Here is an 11,608-nt window from a genome sequence, read left to right as displayed (position 1 = left end):
ACAATATATCTACTATGTTATTGTTTTGCATTAGCCACACATGTACAACCTGTACTCAACTGCTTATCTTCCCAGTAAGGGTGGGTGACAAGGAAGGAAGGGAATGAATGTGGAATTGAAAGTTTTAAAATCAAATATTCAAAAATATATGTGTGTGTATATGTTATTATTAATACCATATTACATGTAATTGGGAAATGATATACAGGCACTGAGGTATAGAGATCCACTGGAAAAGTCGAAAGTGGTATGGGAGAAAATATGGGAGAGAGTAGATTGGAGGAGTGGATGTCCTGTGGGATTGCTATTTCGGGGCAGTGGGTAGGGGAAAAACAGGGAGAAAATTTGTAACTCAAAATCTGGTTGAAATGAATGATGTAAATCAGAAGTTAATAAAACATTAAAAAAAATAACAACCCGGTGGGGTAGGTAATGTGAAATAATTCACTCCATTTTATAGATGAATAAAGTGATCCCCAAAGAGGGTGAGAACATTTTCCATTATCAGATCACTAATATGAAGAACCAATATTTAACTTGGAATTGAATCAGAGCTTTTGATTCCAAATCAACTGTACATTCCATTACCCTGATAACTATAAGTTGAAAGTAAAAATTATGAAAATGGGAAAAAGTATATGGGTTTCTCTGTTTATTTTGCCTCCTTTTATTTTTTTTTTTTGCTTCCTTTGTCTGCTCATGTTGCCACTCAATCACTTGACCCCTGGGCTTTTTGCCACAGTAGGATTCTGCCACCATACAGGTGAGCTTCTTCCCAAATGCTGGGATTTTCTCAGCTGTTCAAGGTGTTAGTTATGTTCCCTCTCTGAAGCCTCCACACTCTCTGCCAAGCTCGTTGCACACCCCAGGACCTCCTCCCTAGACCACAATCCAGATCTAAGCAGGTTAAAGCAAGGGAGATTACCCCTCAGACTGGTTGCTTGTTCCCCCTACACTCTGCAGGCCAGGACATGATTCTGCCACATGGGGGCAGCTGCATGGCCGCAGCGCCTCAGTGGCTTCTCATCCCAGGGGCAAAGCCCGACAACACTCCTAACTACTGGAACCCAAAGTCCACACTGCAATGACCTCTTACTGTGTCCTTAACATCTATGTTTTGATAATTCTGGAAACTGCCACAGCTGCTGGTGATCTGAATTCCCTCCAGCTGGTGGTTGGTCAGGCCCACCCTGAGGCTAAAACCTCCAGCTCCTACGGGGTTAGCCTGGGCTCTGGCCTCAGTTTTCTTATCTGTGAGATGAAAGGATTAGCTTCAATGGTCCTAAGTCAGCTCTAATTCTATGATCTTATAGACCAGAGTTTTGTTATGTGTGTAAATTAGGGCAAAGGAAATACCAGTTTTAGTGTAATAAGACTTCTATTTTGTTTCAACTGGTTAGTTTAGTAATTTCTAAGTAATTTGGCTTGGTCAAGCTGTAGGTATTCTAGTCATTCTAGAATCTGTCACTCAACTCTTAATACTGGATGTGTGAACTCTATGTCTATAGATGGGCCTCCTATAACTTTCTCCCTTACCTCCCACTTTCTAGGTCATCTTCCAAACTTTTAGCCTATAAGAAACGTAATCACATCCCTTACCCTAGGCTAGACTTACTACCTTAAGGATGCCCTGTAATTTACTCTTAGGTCCCTAAATGAGAAAGACTCATCCCTACTTGGCCTCCAAATATTTCACTTCTAAATTTCACCACTGTGCAGTGCTAAGTATTTAAACCTTGGATAGTCAAATCTTGATACCTCTTGGAGATTTTAATGGGTATGCAGTTGGAAACTCTCCCTTTACCAACTTTCCACATTCTGGTTGGTTTATTAGATTTTAATCCATTAACTGCAAATGATTATTAGACTTTCTCTAATGAATTTGATTTCTAAGCCCTATTGCCCTTGACTGTCATCTGAATACTCTCTTCTCTGGGAGCTATGTGGTCTAAGGACCTCATTGTCAAGGCTTCCACTATTTTCTCCCTCGAGCTTGGTTTCCCTTCAGTGCTCTCAGCAGTTAGGTTGCCCACTAAGCTGAGCCTCTTCAGTTCATGCCCCTAATATCTTCTTAACTCACTGACTTCCTATTTCCCAGATGCTTTTGACTTCTAGTCCATTAATAGAGTAGAGGTAATAGGCACACTCTGGGGGCCAACAAGCTATAGATAGCTGCTATTCCTAGTCCTTCTGTTTGTTTCATTTACCTGTTGGTGTTCCCATTGTTGAGTGACCTAGGGCTGATGCTTGCCCCACTTTTTACATAGGGCACAGGTATTTAGAAAACAGGTTCACAATAGGAAAAAAAATACTGGCACACACAATAAAGAATAACCAACAGTTTTCCCCAACCAATCAGGACATGATAAGTTACGTAATCTAGCATTTTACACAAACACACATACACATAGATATGTGTGTATACAATATATTATATATATATGTATATATATATATATATAGATAGATAGATAGATAGATAGATAGAGAGACCATCTTATAGTATTTACTGTACCAATACACAAATCCCTTGAATACAGGGACTTTGTATCTCACTCCAACAGTGTGCACAGGGTAGGTATTTAAATAAATATCTGTTGAATTGACTAAATATATTGAAAGGATAGTTTCCTGTGTGAGAAAAGCATTTCTTTGGCATGGTTTTAGGTAAAGAGCTAGGTATATTGAGAGGAAGCAAAAACTGAAATAAAAGTGCTGGAAATCTTGTGGAAAGGAAGATTTGACTTTGCAGTGGTCTCCCTCAGGCAATGCTGAAGGCCTTGTTAGTCCAGGATTCAGGGCTAAATTGAACCAAACACTAGGGATCAATCCTTCTGGAAGCTGAAAGATGGATGAACCCATCTGAGTGATTTCTTTCATCCTTTACTTTAACAGTGAATTACTGCTAAGTGAAAGCAAAATCACTGAATCACAAAGGGGAGATCCTTGTTCAGTGGGGAGAACACATCCTTTTTTTGAATCTAGAAACCTAAAAAATGGCTTCATAAAGTAATTGCAATAAAAAGGTATGAAATCCAGTTCGTTTTTTTTGCCTTTATTATAAGGACACACTTCACACACTCTATTAAAAAGACACTGTTTCAGGATTCTGTGAAAGAAAAAACTGGCTTCCACATAATGCCTCCAGCAAAGCAGCAGAGGTGATTTCAGTTGCCTGGTGATGGATGAGTGTCATCCATAAATTTTGTTACCGTCTTCCCATTGTTCTCACCCTTCTGAAAGTAAATGGAAGGGAAAGTTCATTTGATATGACAAATGTAATGAAACAGTTCAATATGTATTTGAATTACAAAACAACTTGTTCAGATTCCACAAGCTATAGAAAAGTGTCCTATTTTTCTTATGATGTTGATATATTCAAGTGGTTAATTGCTGATGTTATTCTGTTGGAATATAGGTAGAATGAGGGATAACCAATGGAGAGATCATATGCTCCAGAAGTATCTAGGGAATATCAAGAGATGTAGAATAATGTGCCCAGAATATTCAGGAGACTCCTTGTGGAGGATATGTGGGATGACATGGACAAAAGTCATGAGGAGAAGACAAGGATGTGATCTGTACTAATAAAAGGAGTACTGACATTGATGACATCAGAAATCCAACAAAGTACTAAAGAATCATAAAGGGAGAGCAACTTAAAATGCATACTCAGTTTCTGTGGTATGATTAAAAACTTATATAAAGTTTCATGGGAAAGCAGGCAGAAGAAAATCATTTACTGAGAACTAGAGATTTGTTCTTAGAATATATTTATCTTATTCTTTCACTAAAGTCCTCTTCTGATGCCTCAGTATGACATAGTAATGAGATTGGGTCCTTAAAGTTTATGCCAGCAGAGTGAAAGTTCTGGTAGGTCCTACCATAGCAGAAAGGTTTTGTGTGTGTCTGTCTTTTGGGAGCCACCCTAGAAGAATTTGGAGAAAATCATTAGTAGGATTAGTAGCTACCAAGTGATTGACTCCTAAGAAACAATTTTTTTTTGCTATCTGAAATAAGGAAATCATTTATTAAAGCACATATAGCTGTTTGGGTTATAATTCCATCACTGAAGAGTTTATATTGATGAAATGTTTGATTTATTGAAGTATGAATTTGTTTTATTATGAACAATTTGTATTAAACTAAAAATACTGGCTTTGGAGTCATAGGATATCTATTTAAATTCTAGCTTTGTTATTTCGTACCTGTTTGACTTTAGGTAAGTCACTTGACCTCTCTGGGTCTCAGTTTTCTCAACTTTAACATGATTTAGTGGAACAAGGGAAAGCTAAGGACGCTTTCAGCACTAAGTCTATGAACCTTTCTCCATATCAGATCTATAATCTCCTAGGTTTAAATAAACATAAAAGTTATTGGATATACTGTTTTTAATATTATGACAAAAATAAAGCAAACACATAAACAATTATGTACAACATATCAACTGTGAGAAGACTCAGCTAGAATTCACTTTTAACCAACACTACAACTGCTTTCTTCTTAATTCTGGAAACAGTGTTTAGTTCTTTCAAGGTACCAATTAAAATATATTTTCAAGAATTCTCATCTTTTTATATAAGAAAAAAATTTCTCTTAGTCTTTTTTCCTCATTCATGACTTGATTCTCTGCGTTTCTTTGTCTCCTCCTCCTCTTTACCTTGCTATCTTGGAGAAACCTTATCCTGATGAACAGCTCTCTTGAATGGTCATTGACTGCTCTGGACCACTATTTTAGAGGTACTCTGGCCATGCTATACTGTAGTCATGACTGGACTCTCTGGATTTTTTATCCTCTCCTTAATAACTGCCTTGTCCCCTCACACTTCTTCTTTTTGCTTTTCAGCTCACCTTTTTGTGTTGTCTTCCTCCACTGGAATGTAAGCTCCATGGATGTAGGGATTGTCTTGCTTGCTTCTACATGTAGCACCAATCACAATGATTGGCCCATAGTAAAACTCAAGAAATGTGCTCCCTCACTCCTTTCCTCTGTCTCTCTGTCTCTGTCTCTGTCTTTCTCTCTCTTCCTCCTCCTCCTTTGCCTTCTCTAGCTGTATCTTTTTCTCTCACTCTCTCTGTCTGTCTCTGTATAAAGCCAATCAAAAGTATCTCTCCTGAGGACTGCTGCTGTGAATAACTTTAAGGGTCTAATTGCATAGTATAATGGACTCTCTTATTTATTCAGCAATTAACTAAATCATACCATTCAAGAAACTAAAGGATAACTTTCACAACAACATAACATAACAACTAAGGCGGCCACATAGACTTAAAACACATCATTCAGTATATCTTATAGTCATCTTTAAGGGGTAGCAGAAAATACAAACAACTATCCACCCCTAGGTCACAGTAAGTCACAATTGCCTCAGTCAATACCAAGTCAACATCCAAGTAAAGTCCACTTTCATCTTGACTAGTGACTGGCTTCCAATCATCGTTAAGAAGTAGCAGAAAGTACAAACAGCATCCACCCCTAGGTCACAGTAAGTTACAAATCTCATCAGTCAATACAGAGTATCCAAAGTAAAGTCCTCCTTCATCTTGACTCCAGGCTGATTTCCAAACCCTAAGGGTCCTTATTCAAGGTCTGACCACTCCCACATTGGTAGCTCTCTGCTTCTGTTGCATATCTCAGCTCATGGGGTTTTTTAATCCTCTCCTTAATAACTGCTCCACTCCAAGCTCTTCACAGTTTCTGTTTCTAAGAAAAAAAGCTTAACAGGGCTACAATAATATTTACATGCATTACCAGCAGTATCATTTCAATTCGTTTTCTGTCTGAGGAACCAATACAGAACAACAGACAGGGTTTCTTGCTGAGGAATTAATCCAGATCAACAGACAAGACTCCTCTCTGAGAAATCAACACAGAACAACAGACAGGGCTTCTGTCTGACAAATCAACACAGAACAACAGACAGCACTTCTGTCTGAGAAAGTAACACACATCAACAGACAGAGTGCCAACACCACAAACATCCTCTCTCTCAGTTCTGCCAGTTTCCAGCTCTGCTTGTGCTCTTATCTGCTCCTTCCTGTTCCACTCTTTTTGTAAGCTCCTCCCACCATGGGCTGCCATGTGATTACATTTGGCCTATTAAGGGGAAGGGGAGATCTTCAAACTCCCTTAGGCCTATTTAGGGCAATATGGTGTATACTATTTCCAATCAAAGACACTTGATTAGCTAAAACTCAATCCAGAAAAGCAGCAAAAATCCTAAATTTCTTGCCATTACATTCTGTCTCTGTCTCTCTCTGTCTCTGTCTCTGTCTCTCCCTCTGCCCCTGTCACAGTAAACAATGTCTCCAGAATGAAGTTAAACTTTAAATCTTTTAGGATTCAGAGAGGGCACCCATCTAATACCTCAGGCAGCTGAGAAACCCCAGCATTTGGGATGAAAGCTCCCCTGTCTGGTGGCAGAGTCCTATTGTGGCAAAAAGCCCAGGGGTCAAGTGACTGAGGGGCGACATGACCAGGCAAAGGAAACAAAGCAGACAGAAGATTCCTACATTAGACTCCTATTTTGGGGACAAAAAGGAGCAAAGCATGGAACAGGAGGAAGACAGTAAAGTCAGAACTCCTGCACCAAAAGATTCAAAGGAAAATATGAGCTTGTTACAGGCCATAGAGGACCTTAAGAAGCAGATAAGAGAAGTGGAGGAAAAATTGGGAAGAGAAATGAGAACAATGCAAGAAAATTACTAAATGGAGGTCAACAGCCTGTTGAAGAAAATCACAGCTTAAAAAATAGACTAACTCAAATGGCAAAAGAGGCTCAAAAAGGCAATGAGGAGAAGAATGCCTTGAAAATGCCAGATGGAAAAAGAATCTCAAAAGCTCACTGAAGAGAATCATTGCTTCAGAATTAGATTGGAGCAAATGGAAGTTAATGACTTTATGAGAAATCAAGATGCTGTTAAACAGATACAAACAAATGAAAGAATAGAATGCAATGTGAACTATCTCATGGGAAAAACCACTGACCTAGAAAATAGATCAAGGAGAGATATTTAAAAAATTTTTGGACTACTTGAAAGCCATGATCAAAGTAAGAACCTAGAAATCATCCTCCAGGAATTTCTCAAAGAAAACTGCCCTGATGTTTTAGAACCAGAGGGCAAAATAGAGGTTGAAGGAATCCACCGATCACCTCCTGAAAAAGATCCCCAAAGAAAACTCCTAGTAATATTATAGCCAGGCTCTGGAATTCCCAGATTAAGGAGAGAATATTACAAGTAGCCAGGAAGAAACAATTTGAATATCATGGAAACAAAAACAGAACCCAGGATCTGTCAGCTTCTACACTGAGGGACTGAAGTGCTTGGAATATGATATTCTCGATGTCAAAGAAGTTAGGATTCAAACCAAGAGTTACCTACCCAGCAAAACTGAGTATCATGTTTCAGGGGAAAATATGGTCATTCAGTGGAATAGAGAACTTTCAAGGATTCTTGCTGAAAAAATAAGTGTTGAATAGAAAATTTGACATTCAGATACAAGAGGCAAGAGAAGCATGAGAAGGTAAACAGGGAAAAGAAATCATAAGGAACTTATCAAAGTTGAACTATTTACATTCCTACACAGAAAAACAATAATTGTAACTTATGAAACTTTTCTCAGTAGTTGAAGGGAATAGAAATATATCTATATATCTCTATCTATCTATCTATCATCTATCTATCTATCTATCTATCTATCTATCTATCTATCTATCTATCTATCTATCTATCTATCTATCTATCTATCTATCTATTTATCTATCTATCTATCTATCTATCCATCTATCTATCTATATAGGTATATGGGCATATGAATACATATGTGAATGTGTGTATATATGTTTACAGGTATACATAGATAGAGAGCACAGGACCAATTTAACAGGATGGGATGATACTTAAAAGGTGAAATCGAGAGGTGAGAAAGGAATATAATGAGAGGAGATGGGGAAAGACAGAACGGGGTAAACTATCTCATATAGAAGAGGCAAGGGAAAATGGTTACAATGGAGGGGAAGAATAGGAAGGCAAAAAGGAATGAGTCAACCTTATTCCTATTGAATTTGGCTTGAGGAGGGAATGTAATACACACTAAATAGGGTATCTCACCCTCCAGGAGAGTAGGGGGGTAAGGGGATGAGAAGGGGGATGTTGGAAGGGAGGGCAGGTTGGGGGGTGAGGGAATTTGGAAGCTTTCACTTTTGAAAAGGGACAGGATCAAAGTAGAGAATAGAACAAGTGGGAGGTGGGATAGGAGGGAGGGAAATATAGTCAGTTTTTTACAATATATCTACTATGTTATTGTTTTGCATTAGCCACACATGTACAGCCTATACTGAACCACTTATCTTCCCAGTAAGGATGGGTTGCAAGGGAGGAAGGGAATGAATCTGCAATTCAAAGTTTTAAAATCAAATATTCAAATATATATACTATTTAAAAAAAAGAAATAGAACCAACCAACCAGGGCCTTCAAAGGACAATTAAGGACAAAAAAGAGAAGGAGAATAATGAAAGAAAAATGAAAAAATATAAGGAGTACTATTATAAATATAAATAACTCAATTCAATGAAAATTCCCATTTTTTTACAAAATGATATATGTTTCTTTGTATGTGCACTATTTGTTCATTGGTCATTTATCAAGTGGACTTTGGGACTGGATTTTGGTTCGGATTTATAGTCTTTGTATAAAGTCTATATTTTACAAGTAAATTTTTTATTAATTGTGCTTACTCCATTTTATTCTGCTATTTTATTTTGATATTTATTATATTTTATTGTACAGTTTTAAAAATTACATTATTATGCTATAATTTAACCATTTTTCTCTGATGAATACTCCACTTTTTTAATAGTCAGAGATTGATCTTTCCTCCAAAGATAGGCTAAATATATTACTCCATTTTTAAAAATAGTTTTAAAAAAGTTTTAGAAGCTTCCCATTTTGACCCATCTGGAATATATTGGGGTATATAGTATGAAGTATAGATTCAAGATAATTCTACTTCTAACATATCCAGTTATATCAATGATATTTACTAAATTATTCCTTTTTTTCCACTTTGTGGCTTCTGGCTTATCATATATATATATTATTGTAGTTTGAATATATTTTTAGTATCTGTGCTGTTTCAATAGTCATTTTCTCTTATGTCTTAAATTCAGTGCTAGTTTGATAATTGTTCTTCTGTGTTGTCTTTTAAAATCTGAAAGGGCAAGTACAATATCATTATTTTTAAACTCATATATGTATATATGTATGTAATTTATCTATCAATCAATCAATCATCTATTTATAGGCATAGGTTCCACTGTACATCCTTTGAAAGAATTGCATGTGCTTATATATGTTTTACATGTGAGTATATGGGAGTTGGAACAAATGAGTTAATGGTGTGATTATCCAATTTGTAATACAAAGCTAGCTAAAATGTAAAGTTTATAAAGGTTCATGATGTCCCTCAAGAATATGTACATGTATACAACATAACATACAAACAAATATATATGTATTTTATATAGATATTCTTTTTAGTATATATATGTGTGTGAATATATTTGTGTGCATATATGTATATTTAGACCTGTGATTTCATTTTCATGAGAATTCCTAGTTTAGAAATTCTTCCCACCAATTCAGATTAGCAAAACAACTGTAACTTACAGTCTTAGAGATTTTCCTGGGGTACTAGGAAATGAAGTGACTTGCCCATAGTCATAAACAAACAAACAAACACATATACATATATATTTGTATATATATGTATGTATGTATATATATGTTAGAGAAAGAGTTTGAATTCAGTTCTGCCTCACTTCAAAATCAGATCTTTAGTCACAATACCATGATGCCCATCTACTTTTATCTTACTTTATATATATATATAAAGATATACATACCCATTTTGTAGTAGTAAATTATGTTCAGTTTATTCTTAGTATTAATCATATTTTAATTTATCCAAAAATTGGTAATCTATGGCTGTTGTATGCTCATACACAAATAATATTTCCTGATATGGGATGCAATTGAAACCATTCAATCCTGAATTATTGGGAAAAGTAATCAGTGATAAATAATGGGAAATGGCTTTCAGATATAACATTGATTCAATTACATTTAAATAGAAGTTTAACTGTTATAAATCTGTTGCTATAAAGAGACCAAAGAACTCTCATAAAATAGCATATTCAGCAAACATATGACTTAATTAACAAATGGAGAGAGATGGCATCCAAAGGCAACACTAGAATATAAATTCTTTTGTAAAATCTCAAAAAGTATGATGGATGATTATGAGCAATGCCATCTCATAAAACAGAAAGAAGCAGTGAAGGCTAAAACCAGTTTAAAGAAAAGTTTGGCAGGAGAATCAACCAACCAGAGTTTTCCAAAGGACATTTAAGGACAAAAAAGGAAGGAGGACAATAAAAGAAAAATGAAAAAGATCCATAAAAATTACTACAACAAAAATAAATAAACTCAATTCAATAATCCTTTGATTATAAGATGAGGCATAAAACAGGGAAATATTCTCACCTAGACCTAGAAGGTCTAGATTTATAAAGTCTAGAAGAGATCTAATGTAGAGTCCAAATTGAAGTGTTTCTCTGTGGTTGGTAAGGTCCTCTACATTCTCTTCTGTGCAGAAGATGTTGTTCTAGTTGCATAAAGTCTTGTACTATTTTGGAGCCTTCCAGAAGAGATCTATTAACCATGCAAGAGTTTGACTTGATCATTTACAAAGGAAAGACCAAGGGAATAAAGAATTTTTGTCCAGATGATAAACACGCATGTGGATGGAAAACCATAGAACTTATCCATTACTATGTACGTCTGAGATAGAATACAGATAGAGCTGAGTCTGGAATTGAACAAGAACAAGAGAATAGATTGGATTGTGTTTGGGAAGTTGTAAAACTCCTTTATAAAAGGCTCCTCAGAAGTTTTCATGGAAACAGAGATCAATCTTTTTAATGCCGTCATTCTGCCAGTATCATTGGGCAGTGAAACATGATGTATAAGAGTCTCTCAAGAATTAATTAAGAATTAAGGTGATTTAGGGGCAGCTAGGTGGCACAGTGAGTAAGAGCACTGCCCCAGAGTCTGGAGGACCCTGGATCCATTCCAGCCTCAGATACTTAACACCCACACAAAAAAATTGGCTGTGTAACCTTGGGCAAGTTACTTAACCCCAACTTCTTTTTTTAAAAAAAAGAATTAAGGTGTTTTGGAAGTTTGTCTATTAACAACATCTTTATGTGGCTTGTGTTTGCCCCACCCCACACAGGGTTTCCCTGGGGAGCATAAGATTTAGGCCTTCCTCCTGGTTGTTCAAAGCAGCCCCATTTACCAGCATCTGGGCAATGAATGTATTCTGGACACATGGAAAAAAAAAGTGTTTTTAACACTGGGAAGACCCAACTTCAAGTCCTACCTCTGGAATATGCTGTCTGTGCCCCCCTGGGCAAATTACCTACTCTTTCAGTGCTTTAGAACAGTGGTCTTCTTTCCTCCCTCCCTCCCTCCCTCCCTTCCTCCCTCCCTCCCTCCTTTCCTTCCTTCCTTCCTTCCTTCCTTCCTTCCTTCCTTCCTTCCTTC

The sequence above is a fragment of the Petaurus breviceps genome, unplaced genomic scaffold, assembly GCF_028583685.1.
Source record: "Petaurus breviceps papuanus isolate PSGF00001 unplaced genomic scaffold, PetGlider_PUasm1.0 189, whole genome shotgun sequence".
Taxonomy (NCBI): Eukaryota; Metazoa; Chordata; class Mammalia; order Diprotodontia; family Petauridae; genus Petaurus; species Petaurus breviceps.
This window is presented reverse-complemented; position numbering follows the sequence as displayed.